The 6,046-nt window shown below is 36.9% G+C and overlaps 1 pseudogene; it reads right to left on the bottom strand.

Moving 5' to 3' along the window:
- Positions 1-4,832: 4,832 nt before the first annotated feature.
- On the bottom strand, positions 4,833-5,574 carry LOC149920281 (uncharacterized; annotated as a pseudogene).
- Positions 5,575-6,046: the final 472 nt, after the last annotated feature.

Raw genomic sequence — 6,046 nt, 5'->3', positions numbered from 1 at the left:
GTTCCTGGTCTGAGCTCAACAGTTGGTCTGCCTTGGCAGCTAATGGAGACAAGGGTAACTTCAGGTTAGTGCCCATATTAAATAGCTTTTATGGTATTGGATAAAATGCTCTCTGAAGGTTATAATTTCTCTCTTACTATATAAGCTAAATTATAACATCCATCTGATATTTAACTTTTAACTAAGATAGATTAATTTTCATGAACATAATCATGTGTATTTGCAATTCTCTGACTTGCATTCTAGATTTTTTAAAAAACTCAAGTAGTAAACAAGGTGATTTGATACTACTTCTTGATTAGTCAGATATGATTTCTTTATCTGAGGATAAAACTTCCTATTTATGTCATATACTTATTGACACTTTGAGGCCAAACAGTATGAAAAAATACTGCCAAAGCTTATGTTTTGTTTTCTTGGTTTGGTCATCCCTATTATAACTTGGAATGAAAGAAAACAACAACCCAAAGCAAAAACAAGCAAAATGGTTTTAAACTGAGACAGGGGAGGTTTAGGTTAGATATTAGAAGGAAGTTTTTCACCCAGAGGGTGGTGACGCACTGAAACAGGTTGCCCAAGGAGGTTGTGGATGCCCCATCCCTGGAGGCATTCAAGGCCGGGCTGGATGTGGCTCTGGGCAGCCTGGTCTGGTGGTTGGTGACCCTGCACATAGCAGGGGGGTTGAAACTCAGTGATCATTGTGGTCCTTTTCAACCCAGGCCATTCTATGATTCTGAGTGCTTCTGTGAAACAAAAAAATATCACAGAATTTTTAACCTTTTTATAGATTTTATAGGTAAATAACACCAAATCAAAATCAGATTAAAATTCGAAGATTAATGCTAACTGTAATTGAACAAAGAAAATTTGATTTGATATCCAGACTAAGATAATGGAAGTTAAATCAATGAATTGATAAATTAAAAATAGTACAAAAATGAAGTAAAAATAATTCGGTAGCAGTTAAAATTCATTTACAAAAAATCCATTACTAATAAGTGACTCTTACAAAAGATCAGTTGCAGAAACAACAAGCAAATAAATAAATAAATAGATAAACATGCAATCTGCTTCCTTTACTTTCTCCTATGAAGCAAGAACTATTTTAAGGTGCTTGTTCCATAAGGAAGTTACACAGTTAACTTTCCTCCTGGTAAAGTCTTTGCTTCAATACAAAGCAGTGCTTAACTTTATTTTAAGGGTATCTGGTAGACTTTTTCTTCCCTGGTTACTTTATTATGTCAGTGACACTTGGAGTTGTGAAATGGTGTTTGCCAAAATAAGGATGTGTTCTTCCAAATGTGTCAAAAATGCAAGTGTACACAGTTGCATTTCTACAGATACATAACAGAACATCAGAACAATATCTGTAGATAAATATTTTTATTAGACCAGCTTGTATAACTGGAAGGATGTTATAAGCTGTCAGATGGACAAGTCCCTTTCTACAACTTCAGGGAATTAAAAAAACCAAAGAACTATACATAAGCTGAGAATGAATGGTCATTGTTTACAGAGATATGCATTAGATGGGTAATAAATGAAACAGAATGCAGATGGGAAAAGTAGTTACTGCTTTTCATGGTAGATTTTACAGAAGCAAAATTCAACAAAACTTCAAGCAAAATTGTAAGAACATGCAAAATCAAATTTGAAAATTACATGCAATAATTCTTAACAAATCAACTTCCCCTTATAACAGAATACAGACAATATTCTTAGGCACCAATTTAAGACAATAAGAAAGTAATAATCTTTTAAGAGCGAGACTGAAGATTACTCAATGGTGCCCACTGTATTTTACATGGATTCATGTGACTACATTCCATTTCAGCTGTCTAAGCACTGTGTTGCCAAGTGAAAAATAAAGCAAAATGAAGTCCACTTTTAGCATGAAATGACAGTTAATTTATTTATCATGTGTTTTAAGTACAAAAATCTGTGAATAACATGAAAGTTATTGGCAATATTATTGTACAGTCTTTCTCAAAAGTACTTTGACAGAATTGTTGTTTGAAGTTTGCCAATTCATGTGAAAGTTTATTTATCTTCTAATACCAATGAAATAATCATTTATGTTTCCATTTCATTCCAGCAGATTTTATTCCCCGAATACCACTGAAGAAATTAGGTTAGGAATGAATTTCACTGATTCCACTTCACAAAGAAATCATTATGATTTACAGTTACACTGTTCTTGATATCAAAGGATCTCAAAGCATATGACTGTTAATTAAATTTCATGACCTGTCCCTGTGAAACAAATCATTTAAACTTCTATTAGGTTTGTTAAAATTTGGCATAGACTTTTAGCATTCCTGTTCCATGGAAAATCCTGAGTTGATTTAAAGTTATGTTTTCTTGATTGTACCTCAGTGAAGTAATTACATAACAGCCAACAAAAGCTGATAACCATTTTAGTGAAGTGGCCCTTGATACTGAATCCCAGAACCAGAAAATATGTACTGAGCATAATTCCAGACAATACTGCAGAAAAGGCATTTGTTTCTTAAGCTCCTTTTTTATAGTCACTGAATGTATCCATATGGGATTCATACTTCTGAAACTGTCCTTTAAAATATTTGAAATAGTTGAAATATACTTGAAATACTCTTTTAAATGCAGGCACAATATTGCTACCCTTTTCAATGCTAGCTCTCTTGTGAGAGTAAGTATGGTTTTGGATTTAGGCAGATAAATTTCATCCACATCCCAGTTAAAGTATTACTATTCTTTTCTGGACCTAGGTCATTAAAATTAAGTAAATAGAAAAAATGAAAACTTTTGGGAAACCTTAGGAAAATATTTTCATTAGGAAGATACCATAAAACTGCAAGAAATTACCCAGAGAGTAAACCATTCTTCAAGGTTTTCAGAATTAGGCTAGACATAGCTGTGGTTAACTTGATCTCGTATTGGCAACAGATCCACTTTGAGAGAGACACTGAAATAGATAGCCTTGTGACATTCCACCCAACCAATATGACTATCACTGTGTGAAACCTTTCCATTGCAGGTGTCAATTACAAGTAATCTGGCAGAAAACTGCAATGCATTCTCAGTATTGTAGATGACTATGATTGCACTGTTTCAACTCAGTAACCACCTGTGAAAAACCAGGTTGACTTTGATGATTAATATGACCCTTATTCATTAGTGTTTACCTTGGATTCAGCATCTTCTTACTAATTCTTGCCTGCTTAGAATCTTCTTCTGGGCTTTGCCTTTTTATTTATCTACAGCTGGAGGGAATAAATTTGGAAATGGTGACTCACAGGACACTCAATGGCACAGTTGTAAATTCAAGCCAGAAAATTCAACTCTCAGTCCTTGTAATGCTGCCTGCACAAATAAATTAAATAAATAAATAAATAAATAAGTTTTCCAAAAAGACCTGTTGTGGACTGCACAAGAGAAATGAATCAAAGCACAGCCATGGAGTTAAAGCTCTGCTTTTTGGGACTGCATGAAGCTCGAAGGTTTCTATGTAATGATCAATATTGAATAGTCTGTACAACTCACAGCTGTCACTCACAAATGAGAGGGTTGTTATTTCTTCTTCTAAGTATTTAGGAGAGAGCAGAAACATACATAATGCTCCCACCTTTGCTGAAGCAGGACTACAGATATCGATACTGGAAATTTTTGTCCACATTTTTGTCACTCACTGCCCACAGAAGGTTTCTCTGGGTTTGCAGGTCTGTTCAGTCTGAAGGCAATCATTTGACTGCCATTCACAACCTATATTCTTGGCTGAAAATAGAGCAGGAGGATGAAGCCAGCATTAAATACATATGTTTTGTAACTTCAGACATGAGTTCATCTAAAGATGAGGCAACTAAGCAGTTAGAATAATTTTTGCTTGTGATACTTGCGGTTCAAGGTAATTTGAAAATAAATGATGAAGTAACATGTATAACTCTACATATTAGATTTTATACCATAATGATTTTGAACCTAGGTATTAACTTGGTCTTACCTTTCATTTCAAACTAGATTTCAAGCAAGAAACAGAAGCTGATTTTTGTTGTCATAAATCAATACATTTTATCAAAGAAATCAAATATTGATGAGTTTGAAATCAGTGTATTAAGGAGCAATGCATCTTCCTATTCATCATAATACGGAATTAAATAGCAATTTTGCTCTGGTGTATGTGCCAGTATCACTGAAATTCATTGCATCTGTATGTATCTAAAGGCAGAATATGATCAGTTATGTGTTGATACATATGTTCATATTTCTGTGTTGATGAATCTAATTTAGACTTCCTAACTTAATTAATGGGTCACTTTAGTTACTTTTGTAAATTGCTCCTTGTTGTTCATTGACATTGTTCAGTCCAGAGAGCAGGATATAATTGATTTTCTTCATCTGCCTGAGGAGAATTATCAATAAGATGGAACCAGCCATATCTTGGTGGTACAAACTGAAAGGATAAGAACTAATATCTGCAAGTCATAATGAAAGAAATTCCCCATTGCCATAAGGAATTATTAGACTAAACATGACAATGTTTATTATTAGGAATTATTAGACTGAATATTCAGATTGAACAGAACAATATCTCCACAGAGGCTGTGAAGTTTCCACCTTTTTCAATCACAGAATCACAGAATCGTCAGAGTTGGAAGGACCTTTAAAGGCCATCTGGTCCTGCAATGAACAGGAACATCCACAGGTAGATCAGGTTGCTCAAAGCCCCATCCAGCCTTGCCTTGAAATTCTCCATGGATGAAGCATCCATCACACCTCAAGGCAATCTGTGCCAGTGCCTCACCGCTCTCAGTGTAAAAGACTTTTTCCTTATATCCAACCTCCTCACTTTAAGTTTAAAACCATTTCTCTTTGTCCTGCCACCCCAGACTCTGCAAAAGAGCCTGTCCCCTTCTTCCCTGTATCTCTCTTTTAGCTATCAGGATACTCCAGAGCCTTCTCCAGGCTGAACAGCCCCACTGTCTCTGTCTGTCCTCATAGAAGAGGTGTTCCACTCCATGGATCATTTATGTGGCTCTTCTCTGCACGCGCTCTAACAGGTCCATGTCTCTCCTGCACTGGAAGCTCCACATCTGGATGCAGTACTGCAGGTGAAGTCTCTCCAGCACAGAGCAGAGGGGCAGGATCACCTTCCTCAAACTGCTGGCCACTCTTCTTTCAATGCATCCCAGGATACAGGTGGTATTCTGGGCTGTGAGGGGACAATGCTGACTCATGTCCAGCTTGCCATCTGCCAGTATCCCCAGATCCTTTTCAGTGGGGCTGTGCTCAGGCCTTCAATCTACCAGCTTGTACTGGCAGTGGGGGTTGCCTCAACCCAGGTGTAGGACCGTGCACTTGCATTTCTTGAACCTCATTTTTTTCTCCTGGACCCACTGCTCAAGAGTATCTATGTCTCTCTGGATGGCATCCTGTCCCCCGAGTGTGTCAAATTCACCACACACATTGGTGTCATCTGTGAACTTGCTGAGGGTGCACTTGATCCCACTGTTGACGTCATTGTTGTAGCTATTAAAGAGTATCTGTCCCAGCACCAACCCCTGGGGGACACCACTCATCACTGATCTCCACCCAGACATTGAGACATCCTAATATAATTGATGAGATCTTTATTTCTGTTACTGTGAGTGCCTTAGGCATGTGTGGGTCTTGTAAAATAATACTAGCTACTGTAGCATTTCCTGATTTATAGGATCTGTCTTACATCCTCCTGCCTGAGATGCTCAAGGGTTTCATGGAAACAACTGAGGTCGAGAAACTTACACAGAAGATATGGGGTGTGCCACAGGAGGTCAGCAGTGCTAAACGATGGTTGGGGAAGAGGTTCATGAATTCTTACCCTTTTTGATCTTGGTTATTGCACTCCCTTGTTCAAAACACATGAGTATAAAGAGGTAAATTCTTCACAAAGACAAGATTGTCATGAGTTGTTTCTTGTTTTGGAATATGAAAAGTAACCACAGGCTACATCTGTTTTACCAGTGTTTCCTCCTATTTAAATTGAATCTCTAAAAAGATCTGAAACTGTAAATTCACTTCTCTGGCTTGT

The sequence above is a fragment of the Phasianus colchicus genome, chromosome 1, assembly GCF_987193195.1.
Source record: "Phasianus colchicus chromosome 1, bPhaCol1.hap1.1, whole genome shotgun sequence".
In the NCBI taxonomy this organism is placed as follows: Eukaryota; Metazoa; Chordata; class Aves; order Galliformes; family Phasianidae; genus Phasianus; species Phasianus colchicus.
The sequence above is the reverse complement of the archived record's forward strand: the minus strand, read 5'-3'. Positions and strand labels throughout refer to the sequence as shown.